We start from the raw sequence: 19,559 nt of genomic DNA on the forward strand, positions 1-19,559 counted from the left end.
CTTGCAGTGAGCCGAGATTGCACCACTGCACTCCAGCCTGGGCGACTGAGCAAGACTCCATCTCAAAAAAAAAAAAAGGAGATTCCGTGCGATTCTGTTTGTTTTAGCCTCCTACCTTCCAGCCTCCACCCACATATTTTGCATCTTCAGAGGAAAATGGCCCAATAAAAGATGGGATGAGCTATCTGAAGAATTGACACATCTTAAGAGTAAATATGCTATTGGGGAGAATTTAAATAGCCATGTCAAATCAAGGGGTATAGTTTTTTGTTTTGTTTTGTTTTGTTTGACAGGGAGTCTCGCTCTGTTGCCCAGGCTGGAGTGCAGTGGCGCAATCTCAGCTCACTGCAACCTCCGTCTCCCCAGTTCAAGCGATTCTCCTGCCTCAGCCTCCCAAGTAACTGGGATTACAGGCACGAACCACCACGCCAGACTAATTTTTCTATTTTTAGTAGAGACGATGTTGACCAGGCTAGTCTCAAACTGCTGACCTCAAGTGATCCGCCTGCCTCAGCCTCCCAAAGTGTTGGGATTACAGGCATGAACCATCGCGCCCGGCCGGGCTATAGTTTCAGGAAGATATGATTACTGTAAAAGAAAGCAGACTCCAGTAATCCCAGCACTTTGGGAAGCCGAGGCGGGCGGATCACCTGAAGTCAGGAGTTCAAGACCAGCCTGGCCAACATGGCGAAACCCCATCTCTACTGAAATTACAAAAATTAGCCGCTGTGGTGGCGCAGGCACCTGTAATCCCAGCTACTTGGGAGGCTGAGGCAGGAGAATCACTTGAACCCGGGAAGTGGAGGTTGCAGTGAGCCTAGATCATGCCACTGCACTCCAGCCTGGGTGACAGAGCAAGACTCCATCTCAAAAAAAAAAAAGTATTTTAAGTTCAATGACAGATTGGTCCTGGCACTGCCTTCCAGGTTGCTGCCATTCTCTAGATGGGCCGAGGAAGGACCTGGACCAGTCATGAATTTCAGAAGGTGATTCCTTCACATTTGATGCAGAGGTGCAAACACACACAAGGGAAGAAAGTCAAATCAAGAAAGTGTTACCTCTGTCTCCCTAACCCTTCATCCTAAAGGCTGAGTCACTAGCCAGCCATGCAAAATCAAGCTCCACATAAAATGGTATAACACCATTAACTACAAAAACTAACACAGTGATTACTGTACCTCCATCAGATGGAGAAGCTAGCAATGAGCTCTGCAGGTTTACCAGGTTTATTTCCAGAGTCTTATAATTCAGATTTAATGATATGATTTAGATTAACAGTGCAAGAAAAGGTGATAAAGGCTGTGGCATCCACAACTCCAGAAGGCATTTTTTTAGAAATTAAAAAATAAGATAAAAGAAAATGAGACAGGGGGCCAAAAAGATTCCACGGTGCGGGGTGGGAGGGAAGGAAGGAAAGAAAATGAGACAGTTTCCATGGATAACCAGGGAATAGGGAAAAATAAATAACGAATTGATGAATAATACAACCTTGAAAAGCTTTTTTGGGCCGGGCGCGGTGGCTCAAGCCTGTAATCCCAGCACTTTGGGAGGCCGAGGTGGGTGGATCACGAGGTCAGGAGATCGAAACCATCCTGGCTAACACGGTGAAACCTCATTTCTACTAAAAAATACAAAAAAAAACTAGCCGGGCGTGGTGGCGGCGCCTGTAGTCCGAGCCACTCGGGAGGCTGAGGCAGGAGAATGGCGTGAACCCGGGAGGCGGAGCTTGCAGTGAGCTGAGATCTCGCCACTGCACACTCCAGCCTGGGCAACAGAGCGAGACTCCGTCTCAAAAAAAAAAAAAAAAAGAAAAGAAAAGCTTTTTTGGATTATTAAAGAATATGAAGGACTGACCGGGTGCAGTGGCTCACACCTGTCATCCCAGCATTTTGGGAGGCCGAAGCTGGGGATCACCTGAGGTCAGGAGCTCCAAACTGGCCTGACCAACATGGTGAAACACCGTCTCTACTAAAAATACAAAATTAGCTGGGCATGATGGCGCACGCCTGTAATCCCAGCTACTCGTGTGGCTGAAGCGGGAGAATCACTTGAGCCCAGGAGGTGAAGGTTGCGGTGAGCCAGGATTGCACTACTGCGCTCCAGCCTGGGCAACAGAGTGAGACTCCATCTCAAAAAAAGAAAAACAGAATATGAATATGAAGGATGGGTGCGGTGGCTCATGCCTGTAATCCAGGCACTTTGGGAGGCCAAGGCAGGAGGATCACTTGAGCCCAGGAGCTCGAGACCACCCTATCTCTGAAAAAAGAAAAACAAATTTTAATTATCCAGGCATGGTGGTGCAAGCGTGTAGTCCCACCTACTCTGGAGGCTGAGGTGGGAGGATCACTTGGGCCCAGGTGGTCCAGGCTGCAGTGAACCGTGATGGCACCACTGCACTCCAGCCTGGGTAAGATATGTGGAAATCACAAGAAACAGTGGAGGATCTAGTAACAGTAGAACTGTCACAACCCATACGTCCAAAGAGATGAGAACAGACAGAAGTTAGAGAAATCCCAAATGAGATTTTTTTGTAGAGCAAACCACCATGCAAGAAGCAATGACCTTCTGTCAAGGGACATGAGCAGCTTAGGCAATCTCAGAGAAGAGCCCAGGGAAATAAATACCCTGACCTCGATCTCCTCTTCTGTCTCCTGCCGGGAATCCTCAATGGCTGAACCCAAATGGAAGACAGAAGGCACAGCGAGGAGCCCCTGGTAGTTCCCACAGGCAGCCCCATGGGCAGAGAGCAGGATGGAAAAGAGGAAATTTATGGGCACAGATTTAAAACGGAATGGTCATGGAAATACATTTCAAAACTTGTGGAGCTTTCTGGTTTGTTTGGGTCTTTTTTGTTTCATCCTGTTTTGTTTTTTGAGACAGAGTCTCTCTCTGTCACCCAGGCTGGAGTACAGTGGCAAGATCTTGGCTCACTGCAGCCTCTGCCTCCTGGGTTCAAGCGATTCTCCTGCCTCAGCCTCCCAAGTAGCTGGGATTACAGGAGCATACCACCATGCCTGGCTAATTTTTGTATTTTTAGTAGAGAAGGGGTTTCACCATGTTGGCCAGGCTAGTCTCGAACTCCTGACATCAAGTGATCCACCTGTCTCGGCCTCCCAAAGTGCTGGGATTACAGCAGGGGTGAGCCACAGAACCTGGCCCAAAACTTGTGGAGTTTTAACAGAAGCTAAAGGAAAATATATAACCTTAACTGGTTATATTAGAGAAGAAGACTGGAAAATAAGTAGCGCAGCATTTAATCAAGAAGTTAATGAAGGAACAACAACTCAGCAAACAGGGAAATGTGACAGGAAAAATATGAAGAAAATACAATAAAGAGCAGAAACTGATAATATAGAATACAAAATACAGAAGAGAGGACTCTTAAAACCAAAAGCTGGTTCTCTGAAATAACAATATTGAAAACCTTTGATAGGCCAGGCGTGGTAGCTCATGCCTGTAGGCCTAGCACTTTGGGAGGCCGAGGTGGGCAGATCACCTGAGGTCAAGAGTTCCAGCCCAGCCTGGCCGACATGGTGAAACTTCATCTCTACTAAAAATACAAAAATTAGCTGGGCGTGGTGGCAGGTGCCTGTATTCGCAGTTACTCAGGAGGCTGAGGCAGGAGAATCACTTGAACCCAGGAGGTGGAGGTTGCGGTGAGCCGAGATTACACCATTGCACTCCACCCTGGATGACAGAGTGAGACTCCATCTCAAAAAATAAACAAAAAATAAAAATAAAAATAAAACCTTTGACAGATTAAGAAAAAAGAGACACAAACAGTATTATGAAAAAAAGACATGGCAGATAATAAGAGAATATTATGAATAATAAGAGAATATTATGAATAATTTTATGCTGATGAATTAAAAAATAAATTACAGTTTCCTAGAAGAAATAATTAACAAAATGGGACTCAACTATGCGTAGACTTACGACCATTAACAAAATGAAATCTGCCACACAAATAACCACACCCCAGTAATTTTACAGGAGATCACTACCAAAAACGTTAAGAAACAGATTATCCCAAACTTATACAAATGCTTCCAGATAAAGAACAGTGGGAACAAATAGCTCCTTCTATAAGGGTAGCATAACCCTGATATCAAATCAAACAAAATAATAAATGAGAACTCATCCGCACTCATGACTACTCAAACAGATACCTTAAATTAAACCAGAATTTAGAAATCCACATATTCACACATACATGTACATATGTTCTTATTGGGTTTACTTCAGGAATGCCAGCATAATTTTACAGTAAAAAGCTCTTTCAAACTGGGCACAGTTGCTCACCTCTGTAATCCCAGCTACTCAGGAGGCTGAGGTAGGAGGACTGCTGGATCCCAACTGTCTAGGAGTTTGAAGCTGAATGAGCTATAATTGCACCCTGTGCACTCCAGCCTGGACAACAGAGACTCCAGATTAAAAAAAAAGAAGAAGAAGAAAAAACTCTGTCAATGTAATTCACCATAGTAAAACAAATAAGAGAAATTATTTGATTCATTTGATCAGACACAGGAAAACCATTGATATAATGCCTACCCATTCACAAAATTTTTAAAAAACCTTAACAAACTAGATAAAGAAACTTCCTTAATCTAATAAAATGTATCTACCAAAAATGCAGAGTAAACAGCATCATAAATGTCTAATTAATAATTAGACATTTAACGTCACTAAGAAGAATGTGTTCTATCATTACGTCTACTCAGTATTATTCTAGAGGGCCTAACCATGGCAGTAAGACAAGAATAGGCAGTAAAGTGAAAACCTATATTCAGGGCCAGGCGCCTTGATTCACGCCTATACTCCCAACACTTTGGGAGGCCTAAGTGGGAGCATCGCCTGGAGCGCAGGTGTTCGAGACCAGCCCAGGCAACATAGTGAGACCTCATTACTACAAAAAAAAAATTTTTTTTTTAAATTATTCGGGCATGGTGGCACATGCCTGTGGTCCCAGCTCCCTGGAAGGCTAAGATGGGAGGATCGATTGAGCCCAGGAGGTTGAAGCTACAGTGAGCCATGACTGCACCACTGCACTCCAGCCTGGGGGATGGAGTGCGACCCTATCTCAAAAAAAAAAAAAAAAAAAAGAAAAGCTATATTCGTGTATGGAAAGACTCAATATTATAAAGATGCCAGTTTTCCATATATTAGTCAGCAAATTCAATTTAATTTCACTCAAAATCCCACAGAGTTTCTCAAGCATTTTTGTAAGGTTATTTTTAAATTCATAAGTAAAGAGTCAACAATAATCAAAACACTTTTGAAGTAAAAGGACATGTGGAAGTCTTGCCCTACCTCATATCAAGAATTTTTATAGTCCGGGCGGAGTGGCTCACACCTGTAATCCCAGCACTTTGGGAGGCCGAGGTAGGCAGATCACTTGAGGTCAGGAGCTCAAGACCAGCCTGGCCAACATGGTGAAACCCCGTCACTACTAAAAATACAAAAATTAGCCGGGGGTGGTGGCACATGCCTGTAATGCCAGCTACTTGGGAGGCAGAGGCAGGAGAATCGCTTGAGCCTGGGGGCAGAAGTTGTAGTGAGCCAAGATCATGCCACTGTACTCTAGCCTGGGTGACAGAAACAAGACTCTGCCTCAAAAAAAAAAAAAAAAAAAAAAAAAATATATATATATATAGATATAGATATATAGATATATAATAAAGGTGTAGTAACTAAGACTGCTCACACTGTGTGGTATTGGTAGGGAGTAAACAAATAGAGTACAAAATAGAGAGTCCAAAAACAGACACAAATATATACAGACACTGGCAGAAGTGGCAATCCTAACCAGTGGAGGATAGGATGCACTAGGACCCTGGGACCAGGTAAAATTGGATTCCAATCCCAAATCAGATACAAAAATAAATTATATGTTTCTGAAAGATTTAAATGAGAATAACAAAATGTAAAACTTTCTCTTTTGGGGGGGGCGTTGGGGGACAGAATTTCGCTCTTGTCGCCCAGGCTGGAGTGCAGTGGCGCAGTCTCGGCTCACCACAACCTCTGCCTCCCGGGTTCAAGTGATTCTCCTGCCTCAGCCTCCTGAGTAGCTGGGATTACAGGCATGCAGCACTACGCCTGGCTAATTTTGTATTTTTAGTAGAGACTGTTTTCTCCATGTTGGCCAGGCTGGTCTCAAACTCCGGACCTCAGGTGATCTGCCCACCTTGGCCTCCCAAAGCGCTGGGATTACAGGCGTGAGCCACTGCACCTGGCCAAAACTTGACAACTTTCACAAGAAAATATAGGGGCTTATTCTAGTGATTTCAAATAGAATTGCTTTGCACAACTTAAAGGGGATGTCATCCACTCTGTGTCCCAGGAAATGCCCTGCACACATGACAAAACTGCACAGCCTTGAAGTTGTGGATCATGAAAGTCCAGATTGAGGAAGGGGAAGATTTTATAACAAAGACATAAAATCAGAAACCATAATGGCAATGACTAATAAAGTTGACTTCATTAAAATTAGAAACATCTGTTGGTCAGGTACGGTGGTTCACTCCTGTTATCCCAGCACTTTGGGAGGCTGAGACAGGTGGATCCCTTGAGGCCCAGAGTTCGAGACCAGCCTGGCCAACATGGTGAAACCCCATCTCTACTAAAAATACAAAAACTAGCTGAGCGTGGTAGCACACACCTGTAATCCCAGCTACTCAGGAGGCTGAGGCATAAGATCGCTAGAACCTGGGAGGCAGAGGTTGCAGTGAACTGAGATCTCGCCGCTGCACTCCAGCCTGGGCAACAGAGTGAGACTGTCAAAAAAAAAAAAAAGACAGACAGACAGAAAGAAAGAAACATGTGTAATGTAAGAGGTGAAACTGGGATTTGAACCCAGACAAAATGAATTGACGAAAAGTTTGGGGACGTGATGTGCATAGCAATTATTATATAAAAAGAAAGTTCAAAGAATAAAAACATTTCAGTTATTTTTTCAGCACCTCTCAGGTGGGCCAATCTTGCTACCACCAAAAACACATATTATATTGTGGGATGGACATTAAGTTGTTTAGGGTATTGGGTATTATATCGGGAAAACCCAATTTAGCTAGCTTAAATATAGGACATAGGGTAGGGCCTATGTCTGGCACCACAGGGCTCCAGCTCTGCCTCTGATTCTCCTGACTTTCCCAGGTCTGCCTGAGCTTTGTTCTAGGCTGGTAGCAAGACAGCTGCAGTAGTTTGAAGCATCACATCCAGGTACAGTGACATGCAAAGGAAGAAGCATCATCTCGTCTCTTCTGTGAGAAAGGACATAGTTCCTAGAAGTCTCTTGGGAGAGACATTCCTTCAAAATTCATCTGAATCGAGTCTGAATTGAGTCACAATTCTGTTCCTAAACCAGTCTCTGCCAAAGGATGTGAGATAAACATAACTGGTGTAGTAAAGCATATGGCTTTGTGGAGGAAGGTGGATACCTCCCCAAAGTTTGGTGCTTTTAAGGAGAAAGAAGGAGGGGAATGAATGTTAATTAGGCAATTAACAAAATCCGCTCCATTCACGAAGCTTCACTAGGAGCACCGTGGAACATTCCTGCACTTCCCTTCGTTCTGATTCCACCTTTGCCTAGAGTCTTTCTGATTGACACTTAACTTTTCCAGATTTCTTGATACTAGGAAAGTACTGAATGAGTATGTCAGTCACTGAAAACATCTCTCTCAATATTAAACTTAAAAATTTCTATTTTGGTTTAGGGTTAGGGTTTTCTGTTCCTCTGATTTTTGCTATTTCTAGAATGTTATATAAATGGAATCAAACAGAATGCAGTAGTCTTTCGAGTCTGGCTTCTTACACTTAGCACAATGCAGTTAAAATTCATCATGGTGGTGTCTGCGTCTGTATTTTTTTCCTTTTCATTGCTGAGTATCGTTCCATCATAAGGATGCATCCCAGTCTGTTTATCCATTCCCCAGTTGAAGAGCATTTGGGTTATCTACAGTTAGGGGCAATTATGAATAAAGCTACTATAAACTCATGTACAAGTTTCTGTATGAACATAGGTTTTTATTCCTCTTCGAAAAACACCTACATGAGGAATTGCTGGCTCATATAGTGAGTGTATTTTTTTTTTTTTTTTTTTTTTTGAGACGGAATCTCGCTTCTGTCGCCCAGGCTGGAGTGCAGTGACGCAATTTCGATTCACGCAACCTCCGCCTCCCAGGTTCACACCATTCTCCGGCCTCAGCCTCCCGAGTAGCTGGGATTAGAGTCACCCGCCACCACGCCTGGCTAATTTTTGTATTTTTAGTAGAGATGGGGTTTCGCCATGTTGGCCAGGCTGGTCTTTAACTCCCGACCTCAGGTGATCTGCCCGCTTCAGCCTCCCAAAGTGCTGGGATTACAGGCGTGAGCCATCCCACCGGGCTGTGAGTGTATGTTTGACATTATAAGAAGCTGAAAAACTGTCCTGTGATTCCTTATTTTTAATTTAATTTTATTCTTTTTTAGACAGAGTCTCACTGTGTCACCCAGGCTTGAGTGCAATGGCACAATCTTGGCTCACTGCAACCTCCGTCTCCCGGGTTCAAGCATATTCTCCTGCCTTAGCCTCCCAAGTAGCTGGGATTACAGGTGTGAGCCACCACTCCTGGCTAAGTTTTGTATTTTTAATACAGATGGAGTGTCTCCATGTTGGCCAGGCTGGTCTCGAACTCCTGACCTCAGGTGATCCACCCACCTCAGCCTCCCAAAGTGCTGGGATTACAGGTGTGAGCCACCGCGCCCAGCCTGGCCTGTGATTCTTAAATGTCAATTTGGGGAAGCTATCTGGCAACCATGACTTTAACCAAGTGATCCCACTTAACATTAATAAGAGTGGGACAACCTGATAATTTTGATGTGATGTGTTAGGAAATGTGCAGTATGACGTATTCTTGGCAAAATTGTACCAATCAAGCCTCTAGGCCTAGTTTCCAGACTACAAAATGTATAGGAAGATCAAGATACAAATTAAAGGAGGCCACGAGGAAGCACTCAGGCAAATCTAGGCTACGGGCATTCATAAGATAACTGTCCTGGTCCCTTCAAAAAGTGAATGTCAGCCGGGCTCAGTGGCTCAGCCTGTCCATCCAGCACCTTGGGAGGCCAAGGCAAGCAGATCGCCTGAGGTCAGGAATTCGAGACCAGCCTGACCAACATGGCGAAACCCCAATCACTAGCAAAAATACAAAAATTAGCCTGGCGTGGAGGGGGGGCGCCTGTAATCCCAGTCACTAGGGAGGCTGAGGCAGGAGAATCGCTTGAACCTGGGAGGCAGAGGTTGCAGTGAGCTGAGATTGAGATTGTGCCACTGCCGTCCAGCCTGGGCCACAGACCAAGACTCCATCTCAAAAAAAAAAAAAAAAAATTTAACTTAATTTAAAAGGCCAGGCACAATGGCTTATGCCTATAATCGCAGCACTTTGGGAGGCCAAGGTGGGAGGATCACCTGAGGTCAGGAGTTGGAGACCAGCCTGGCCAACATGGTGAAACCCCATCTCTACAAAAAATACAAAAATTAGCCAGGCATGGTGGCGGGCACCTGTAATCCCAGCTACCCGGGAGGCTGAGGCATAACAGTTGCTTGCACCTGGGATGTGGAGGTTGCAACTGCACTCCAGCCTGGGCAGCAGAGCAAGACTCTGCCTCAAGAAAAAAAAAAAAAAAGTGAAAGTCAATAAATAAAAACCAAAGCAACAAAAAGTCAGTGTCACAGGTGGAAAACAGACGGGGAGAGAGGGAAACAGGGGAACTGCTATGAATGAAAAGAGAGTAAAAAGACATTACAAGCAGATGCAAAACTTTGATTGAATCCTGGTCATTAAAAAAAAAATCTATGGAAGACTTTTTTGGGGAAATACAATTCTAAAGGGACTCAATATTATGAGATAACATTACAAAGTTAGAATTTTCTTAGATGTTTTAATTACATCATAGTTATAGAAAAGAGTGTTCTTATTTCTTTTTTTTTTTTTTTTTTTTTTTTTTTTTGAGAGAGAGTTTCACTCTTGTTGCCCAGGTTGGAGTACAATGGTGCGATCTCGGCTCACCACAACCTCCACCTCCCAGGTTCAAGCGATTCTCCTTCCTCAGCCTCCCAAATAGCTGGGATTACAGGCATGCACCACCATGCCTGGCTAATTTTCTATTTTTAGTAGAGACAGGGTGTTTCTCCATGTTAGTCAGGCTGGTCTCAAACTCCCTACCTCAGATGATCCGCCCGCCTCGGCGTCCCAAAGTGCTGGAATTACAAGCGTGAGCCACCGCACCCGGCCCGAGTGTTCTCATTTCTAAGAGATGCACTCTAACATACTTGGGTAAAAGATGATGTCTGCAGCTTTTTTTTTTTTTTTTCTAGACGGAGTTTCACTCTGTTGCCCAGGCTGGAGTGCAATGGCACAATTTCGGCTCACTGCAATCTCCACCTCCCAGGTTCAAGTGATTCTCCTGCCTCAGCCTCCCAAGTAGCTGGGATTACAGGGAGGCACCACCACGCCTGGCTAAATTTTTTTTGTATTTTTGGTAGAGACGGGGTTTCACCATGTTGGTCAGGCTGTTCTCCAACTCCTGACCTCAGGTGATCCGCCGCCTCGGCCTCCCAAAGTGCTGGGATTACAGGCGTGAGCTACCGCGCCCGGCCCACATAATTTTGTAAAAAACAATAATAATAATAAGCAGCTCACAGAAAAAGAGAAAATGCCTAAGTACACACACAAAAAATCCAAGTACCATGTAGTAGAAGCAGTATGAACAACAGATAGAATGAACAGACTTGTAAATACTTCAATACTGGAATTTCAGACATGGATTATATAATAACTATGTGGCCGGGCACAGTGGCTCATGCCTGTAATCCCAGCACTTTGGGAGGCTGAGGCGGGAGGATCACCTGAGGTCAGGAGATCGAGACCAGCCTGGCCAACATGGTGAAACCCCGTCTCTACTAAAAATACAAAAAAATTAGCTGGGCGTGGCAGTGGGTGCCTGTAATCCCAGCTACTCAGGAGGCTGAGGCAGGAGAATCGCTTGAACCCGGGAGGCAGAGGTTGCAGTGAGCCAAGATCACGCCATAGCACTCCAGCCTGGGCAACAAGAGGTAAACTCGGTCTAAAAAAAAAAAAAAAGAGGAAATTAGGACACACAGAGAGACACCAGGGGCAAGCAAGCACACACAGAGGAGAGACCACAGGAACACGTAGCAAGAAGGCAGCCCTCGCCCTCCACAAGCCAAGCACAGGGTCCTTCGGGTGAAACCAAACCTACCAGCCATGATCTTGGACCTCCAGCCTTAGGACTGTGGGAAAACAAATTTCTGTTATTTGCGCCCCCAGTCTATGGTATTTTATTATGGCAGCCCTACCAAACTAATGCAATTCCCCACCTTTGCTGGCCTTGGACTTGGACTTTTTTTTTTTTTTTTTTTTTTTTTGAGACGGAGTCTCGCTCTGTCCCCCAGGCTGGAGTGCAGTGGCCGGATCTCAGCTCACTGCAAGCTCCGCCTCCCGGGTTTACGCCATTCTCCTGCCTCAGCCTCCCGAGTAGCTGGGACTACAGGCGCCCACCACTTCGCCCGGCTGGTTTTTTGTATTTTTTTTAGTAGAGACGGGTTTTCACCATGTTAACCAGGATGGTCTCGATCTCCTGACCTCGTGATCCACCCGTCTCGGCCTCCCAAAGTGCTGAGATTACAGGCTTGAGCCACCGCGCCCGGCCGGACTTGGACTTTTTTATTTCACAGCCCCTTGGGGTTTCACTCTGGGTCGTCCAGGCTGGAGTGTAATGGTGCATTCTTAGTTCACTGCAACCTCCGCCTGTCAGGTTCAAGCGATTCTCCTGCCTCAGCCTCCTGAGTAGCTGGGATTACAGGCAACCACCACCCTGCCCGGTTAATTTTTTTGTATTTTTAGTAGAGACGGGGTTTCACCATGTTGACCAGGCTGGTCTCAAACTCCTGACCTCAGGTAATCCTCAGCCCACCTCAGGCCCACCTTGGCCTCCCAAAGTGCTGGGATTACAGGCATGAGCCACCGCACCAGGCCCCAGCTAATGTCTTGGGGTTTTTAGTAGAGATGGGTTTTCACCATGTTGGCCAGGCTGGTCTCGAACGCCTGACATCAAGTGATCCGCCCGCCTCAGCTTCCCAAAGTGCTGGGATTACAAACGTGAGCCACCGCGCCTGGCTAATCCTCAAATTTTGATATCCAAGTGAGGTCCTGGAACCAATTCCCCATGGACATGCAGAGAAAATTGTAATAGTAAGACATCAAAAGGTAAGAAAGGAATAACATTTTCAATCAAATGAGAATTGCTATATTGGAAGTGTGTATCTTCATACACAAACTCATGTGACAGGAAATATAATTGTATTTTTCTATAACTCAGTTTAACAATTTAATTTTTATTATTCCCATCAGCACCATAGGAAAAGTAACAACGAAAAAACCTGTTATTATTCCCAGACCAGGGAATCTTTATGTAGTCTGAGGATGGGGTAGCCTGTTTACTTGTCATCAATTCTACCAAATCTATCGGCCATAGCCTTTTTGTTGTTGTTGTTGTTGTTGTTTGAGACAAGGGTCTCACTCTGTCACCTGGACCGGAGTGTGGTAGCATGATCATAGCTCACTGCAGCCTCAAGCTCCTGTCCTCAAGGGATTCTCCCACCCCAGCCTCCCAAAGCACTGAGATACACATAAGCCATGGCACCTGGCTATAGCCTGAGTTTTGTTGGACCCACCTGAGGCTTAGGTTTTAAAATTCAAAAGCTGGCCAGGCATGGTGGCTTAAGCCAGTAATCCCTGCACTTGGGAGGCTGAGGTGAGTGGATTGCCTGAACTCAGGGGTCTGAGACCAGCCTGGCCGACATGGCAAAACTCTGTTTCTACTAAAAATACAAAAATTAGCCCAGTATGGTGGTGTGCACCTCTTGTCCTAGCTACTCAGGGGGCTGAGGCAGGAGGATCGCTTGAGCCTTGGGAGGTTGAGGTTGCAGTGAGCCATAATCTCCAGCCTCGGTAACAGAGGGAGACCCTGTCTCCAAAAAAAGAAAAAAAGCAAAAGCTGTGGCTGTGGCTCACGCCTCTAATCTCATCACTCTGGGAGGCCAAGGCCGGAGGATGCCTTGAGACCAAGAGTTCAAGACTAGCCTGGACAACATAGGAGACCTTGTCTCTACAAAAACGTTTTAAGAATGACTAGGTGGGGTGGTACACATATGTAGCCCTGGCTACTCAGGAGGCTGAGGTGGAAGGATCACTTGACCCCAGGAGTTGGAGGTTACAGCGAACTATGATCATACTGCTGTACTCCAGCCTGGACAAGAGAGCAAGGCTTTGTCTCTCTCTCTCTCTCTCTCTTTTTTTTTTTTTTTTATAACATTTTCATTTATTTATTTCAGAAGGGAACTAGAGTGAAGACCTTGTCTCTCAAAAAAAAAAAAAAAAAATCAAAAGCTGACAACTTATTCCTTTCTTCCCTCATTCCCCTAACCTGCTACCATGTCAATGGCATTAGTCAGGAATGCTTTTGGCTGCGAATAACAGAACGTTTGAATACCAGAGGCTTTAGTGATTGAAGACTGTTTCTCTGGGGTTTTTGTTTTTTGTTTTTTTTTTATTGAGATGGAGCCTCACTCTGTCGCCAGGCTGAAGTACAGTGGTGCGATCTCAGCTCACTGTAACCTCTGCCTCCCGGATTCAAGCGATTCTCCTGCCTCAGCCTCCCAAGTAGCTGGGATTACAGGCCCCCGCCACCACGCCCGGCTAATTTTTGTAGTTTTAGTAGAGACAGGGTTTTACCATCTTGGCCAGGCTGGTCTCGATCTCTTGACCTCATGATCCACTCGCCTCGGCCTCCCAAAGTGCTGGGATTACGGGGTGAGCCACCGCGCCCAGCCTGTTTCTGTTACATAACAAGAAGGCAGGCTGGTACTGGTCCAGTGAGGTCAGAGCGATAACTCTTGGCCTCTTGCTCGGGTCTGCGGGAAAGCTTTTGCAGCTCCAGCCATCATGCCAGTGCTTAAGTCACGAACATTGAAGGACAAAGCAAGAGCTTTTCCAGAGCCCCCCAGTGGATTCCTGCATTTTTCTCTTTGGCCCTGATTGTGTTATAGGGCATGATTGCAAAGGAAATTACTTCTTATCCAAGTCCCTCACCTTATGATAATGGGATCTGGGTATTTGTCTAGATTTAATTCCACAGAAAAAGAACTCCCTCTTTTTTTTTTTTCTGAGATGGAGTCTCGCTCTGTGGCCCAGGCTGGAGTGCAGTGGCCGGATCTCAGCTCACTGCAAGCTCCACCTCCTGGGTTCACGCCATTCTGCCTCAGCTTCCAGAGTAGCTGGGACTACAGGTGCTGTCACCTCGCCCGGCTAATTTTTTGGATTTTTAGTAGAGACGGGGTTTCACCATGTTATCCAGGATGGTCTCGGTCTCCTGACTTCGTGGTCCGCCCGCCTCGGCCTCCCAAAGTGCTGGGATTACAGGCGTGAGCCACTGCCCCCGGCCCCAGGAACTCCCTCTTACAAAGCAATTCAGGGCTATGGTGGTTTAAAAATATTATTGACCAGGCATGGTGGCTCACACCTGGGAGGCTGAGGTGAGAGGATCACTTGAGGCCAGGAGTTCAAGGCCAGCCTGGGCACATATAGTGAGACCTAATCTCTACTGAAAAAAAGTCAGCACGCCTGACTGTGCACAGTGGCCAGACCCCACGCGCATGGGCAGGCCTGGAAAAGGCAGCACAAGTTCCGACTCCAGTCTGTGGGCCTGGCAGCCTGGCCCCCAACCTTCAGGATCTCCCAGGCCTGAAGGTGGGGCTTCACCAGGGACCTATCCCCTTCCACCCAGGAATGTGTCTGCCTCCTGTTCCCATTCATGGTGCCCAGGCTGTAGGTGCCAAGAGGTGCCTGCAGGCCGGCAGCGAGCTGCCCTCAGTCTCCCATTGGCTTCCCTCTTATGCTTGTCAGCACCCAAAGTCTGGAGGGGGCTGAGACGGCCAGGGACTGGTGTGTCAGCACTGCTTTGAGTATGTGCACACCTGGCCAGGCTGTGACAGCACCCAGGCTCAGCCCCAACTTTGCTCTGAGATTGGAGCAGGTGCCAACAGCAGGGAGAAGCCAGACAGCAAGAGCAGGCACTTCTGAGCCCGTGAGGGCTGGCGGGGCCTTCTCGGTTCCCCAAGAGTGCAGGGATGCCTTGGTCTGCAGCTGTGGTTTGAGCGGCTGCAGCTGTGTCCAAGGTGGGGAGGGGCGGGGCTCCTGCCTGCTACTCGGAGTGGGAGGCCCAGATCTGCAGCCACAATTTGGGCAGCTGCACCTGGGGAGCTCCCGCCCCACCAACTCGAAAGGGGCTGGGCTCCCACCTGTCTCTGGCTCCCACCGGTCCTGTGGAGTGTGCAGCCCTGGCTATGCCTCCCTGCTGCAGCCGGCGTGATGGCAGTAGCCGCTCCAGATGGGCCACCTGCTGCCATCAGGAGAATCACTTGAGTCCAGGAGTTGAGCTGGCAATGAGCTATGAATACGCCACTGCACTCCAGTCTGGGTGACAGAGCAAGAAATAATAAATAAATACAGTATGAATTGTTTGACATACCTTTCTTCAAAAAATGATTCCTTCCCTTAACTGCAGCCGTGATTAAAAAAAAAAAAAAGGAAACAAAATGATACCTACTTTCTCTCCCCTTTTGCTTGGGGCCATATTTAATGACTTGCTTTTAATGAAAATGTGGCAGAAGTGTGAGACTTCCAAGACGAGGTCATCAAAAACATGGCAGCTTTCATTTTGTTTCCTCGCACATCACTCGTCCTGGGGAAAAGCAGCTGCCGTGTCATGAGAACACTGAAGCAGCTCAGGAACTGAGGCCTCCTGCCCACAGCCAGCGCTGACTTTCCAGCCCCGTTCAAACATTCAGATCCTGCAGCCGCAGCTGACACCTTCGCTAGAACCTGAGGAGAGCCCTGCCGGACCCACCCAGCTAAGCTACCCCCGAATTCCTCACCCACAGGAGCTATGTGAGATAATTTATTACGTAAGATAATACATGTTTATTGTCGTTTGAGTAATTGTCATTTTGGAGTAATTTGTTACACAGCCATAGATAACACATTACGGCTCCTCAAGTCTTTCGAAAAGCCTGGATCCAAGGCGATGTGCTCACCTGCATCCACTTGCCTGAGTCCCTCTTTCTTCTCCCCTGTAGAGTTTTCCTGCTAGAATAACATTTCCATTCCCTCTGCTCACCAGGGACATGACTTCCGTTGAGCTAGGTGCCTCATCTGATGGGTCTCGTATGCCTTTAAAAAAGGGCAGATTCAGCTGGGCGCGGTGGCTCATGCCTGTAATCCCAGCACTTTGGGAGGCCGAGGCGGGTAGATCACACGGTCAGGAGTTCAAGACCAGCCTGGCCAATATGCTGAAACCCTGTCTCTACTAAAAATACAAAAATTAGCTGGGCGTGGTGGCGGGCACCTGTAGTTCCAGCTACTCAGGAGGCTGAGGCAGGAGAATCGCTTGAACCCGGGAGGCGGATGTTGCAGTGAGCCGAGATCGCACCATTGCACTCCAGCCTGGGCAACAAGAGTGAAACTCTGTCTCTAAATAAATAAATAAATAAAAGGCAGAGCCACCAACTCAGCTTAAAAGCAACAGGAGCCTAACGACCAGCCATGCCATCTGTTATCTTCCTTCTCAGACGATATAGGCCAGTTTCAGGGCGTTGGTTGTCCACCCAAGGGGTAAGATGATCACCAACTGATCTAGGCTCTTTGGGGACTCTACGGCTCTTTTTTTTTCTTTAACATCAATAGAGACAGGGTCTCCTTATGTAGCCCAGGCTGGTCTCAAACTCCTGGGCTCAAGCAATCCTCCCACCTTAGCCTCCCAAAGTGCTGAGATTACAGGTGTGAACCACCACGCCCAGCTTTTTTTTTTTTTTTTTTTTTTTTTTTTTGAGATGGAGTCTCGCTCTGTCGCCCAGGCTGGAGTGCAGTGGCCGGATCTCAGCTCACTGCAAGCTCTGCCTCCCAGGTTCAAGCGATTCTCCTTCCTCAGCCTCCCGAGTAGCTGGGACTACAGGCTCCCACTACCACACCCAGCTAGTTTTTTGTATTTTTAGTAGAGACAGGGTTTCACCATGTTGGCCAGGATGGTCTCGATCTCCTGACCTTGTGATCCACCCGCCTCGGCCTCCCAAAGTGCTGGGATTACAGGTGTGAGCCACTGCACCCGGCCTCTTTTCTTTTTTAAAAAAAGAATTAAAAATCTTAAAACTTTATGGGACACTTTACGAATTTTAGTTCATCCTTGAGCAAGGGCCATGCTAATCTTCTTTGTATTGTTCCCATTTTAGTATATGTGCTGCTGAAGCAAGCATGGCCACCATTCTTTTTTTTTTTTTTTTTTTCTGAGACACAGTCTTGCTCTATCACCCAGGCTGGAGTGCAGTGGTGCAATCTCAGCTCACTGCAACCTCTGCCTCCTGGGTTTAAGGGATTCTCCTGCCTCAGCCTCCCGAGTAGCTGGGATTATGGGTGAGTGCCACCATACCCTGCTAATTTTTGTATTTTTAGTAGAGACGGGGTTTCACCATGTTGGCCAGGCTGGTCTAAAACTCCTGACCTCAAGTGATCCTCCCGCCTCAGCCTCCCAAACTGCTGGGATTACAGGTGTGAGCCACCGTGCCTGGCCCTCAGTTCCAATTCTAGTCTAGGGTTAGTGTTTTGGTTTTTTTTTCTATTTGTTTTTTTGAGTCATATCAAATAGATATGAGACCCCTGGAATTCTAAGACATCCTGGATGAAGTCCACAAATAACTGATACTAACCTTGAGCCAGAAATAGTTGTACAGTAGCTTTACTATCCTATAATTCAAGGTTATTTTTATTGTTAGCCTGTTTCATCTGCAGTAGCAAAATCTAGTTTCAGTTAAATTGGTTTCCTCAAGCACTAAGTGATGCCTACATTCTAAGGGGACTTACTCTAGCACACACACATCCTGCCTTGGGAGGCACGTGAGCTTTGTCATCTACCCACACAAGGATCCTTGAATTATCCTTATGGTCTCTGGGCTGCTTCGCCCCCTCCAAGACAGCAGGGGGCGTTCTCCCGCGTTCTCATCTGTAGGGTGCCTTCATGCCTAAGGGTTGTCTGGCCTACCGGTCTGTGTCACCCTTGAACATACAGGAAATGTTGGGGCAAGGAAAACTCGGAGTTTATCTGAGGCTGTCACCCTTGCTATGTTGTTTTGGAGCTTGCAGGGGTCTGGGGCTCAAGGTGTCGTTCTCTAGGAGCTCACACTGCACCTGAACTTGTAATGCTTCTTTTTTTTGAGATGGAGTCTCACTCTGTCACCCAGGATGGAGTGCAGTGGTGCAATCTCGGCTCATGGCAAACTCTGCCTCCCAGGTTTAAGTGATCCTTTTGCCTCAGCCCCCTGAGTAGCTGGGATTACAGGTGCCTGCCACCACACCCGGCTAATTTTTGTATTTTTAGTAGAGATGGGGTTTCACCATATTGGTCAGGCTGGTCTTGAACTCCTGACCTCAGGTGATCAGCCTGCCTCAACCTCCCAAAGTGCTGGGATTACAGGTGTGAGCCACCGCGCCTGGCCGTGAACTTGTAATGCTGCTTCTTCACCACCTCTTCCGACCCAGGAAGTCTTTATTTGGTTTGAGGTCGGGGAACCCTGTCTCACTCAACATCAGGTATTCTTTTTTTTTTTTTTTGAGACGGAGTCTTGCTCTGTCTCCCAGGCTGGAGTGCAGTGGCGTCATCTCAGCTCACTGCAAGCTCCGCCTCCTGGGTTCACGCCATTCTCCTGCCTCAGCCTCCCGAGTAGCTGGGACTACAGGTGCCACCACCATGCCCGGCTAATTTTTTTTTTGTATTTTTAGTAGAGACGGGGTTTCTCCGTGTTAACCAGGATGGTCTCGATCTCCTGACCTCGTGATCCACCCACCTCAGCTTCCTAAAGTGCTGGGATTACAGGCGTGAGCCACTGCGCCCAGCTTCTTTTTTTTTTTTTTTTGAGAAGGAGTTTTGCTCTTGTTGCCCAGGCTAGAGTGCAATGGCGTGATCTCGGCTCACCACAACCTCTGCCTCCTGAGTTCAAGCGATTCTCCTGCCCCACCCTCCCGAGTAGCTGGGCTTATAGGCACCCGCCACCATGCCTGACTAATTATTTGTATTTTCAGCAGAGACAGAGTTTCACCACATTGGCCAGGCTGGTCTTGAACTCCTGACCTCGTGATCCACCCGCCTTGGCCTCCCACATTGCTGGGATGACAGGTGTGAGCCACCACGCCCAGCCAACATCAGGTATACTTACAAATCTATTTTCTTGTGTTGAGTTCGTTCTGTTTCTCTCTGAAAGGTAGATTTTTGAAATGCAAAAGCATGAAACTAACTTCTTTTTCTCCCAGGTGAACCCTTTCCTGAAGGAAGAAATGGAGAATGGTCCAGATGACAAAATGACGGAAGGATCACGTAATCCAAGGATGGGGTAAAATATTGGTTAATATTTTAAAAACTTATCCTATCATGCATATGCGATGTCACTGACTCTT

The 19,559-nt window shown here is 46.8% G+C and overlaps 1 long non-coding RNA gene and 1 other non-coding gene across 7 annotated transcripts in view; one reads left to right on the plus strand and one right to left on the minus strand.

Annotated features, from left to right (window-relative positions):
* LOC112424770 (uncharacterized) overlaps positions 1-19,559 on the plus strand; it is a 38,831-nt gene that overhangs the window by 2,387 nt on the left and 16,885 nt on the right. For 3 of the 6 annotated variants that reach the window (XR_011619491.1, XR_011619494.1, XR_011619492.1), the window contains exons 1-3: positions 9,966-12,266; positions 15,816-16,007; positions 19,416-19,495. This is a non-coding gene — a long non-coding RNA (uncharacterized lncRNA). Of the gene's footprint in view, positions 1-9,965; positions 12,267-15,812; positions 16,008-16,940; positions 19,312-19,415; positions 19,496-19,559 lie in introns of those variants that run through there. The other 3 variants (XR_011619495.1, XR_011619496.1, XR_011619493.1) reach the window with 3 other exon arrangements.
* Positions 17,263-17,364, minus strand: LOC112424789 (U6 spliceosomal RNA). The gene has a single exon (XR_003015728.1). It is a non-coding gene; the product is annotated as a U6 spliceosomal RNA (small nuclear RNA).

The sequence above is a fragment of the Macaca nemestrina genome, chromosome 2 (assembly GCF_043159975.1).
Source record: "Macaca nemestrina isolate mMacNem1 chromosome 2, mMacNem.hap1, whole genome shotgun sequence".
NCBI classification, from domain to species: Eukaryota; Metazoa; Chordata; class Mammalia; order Primates; family Cercopithecidae; genus Macaca; species Macaca nemestrina.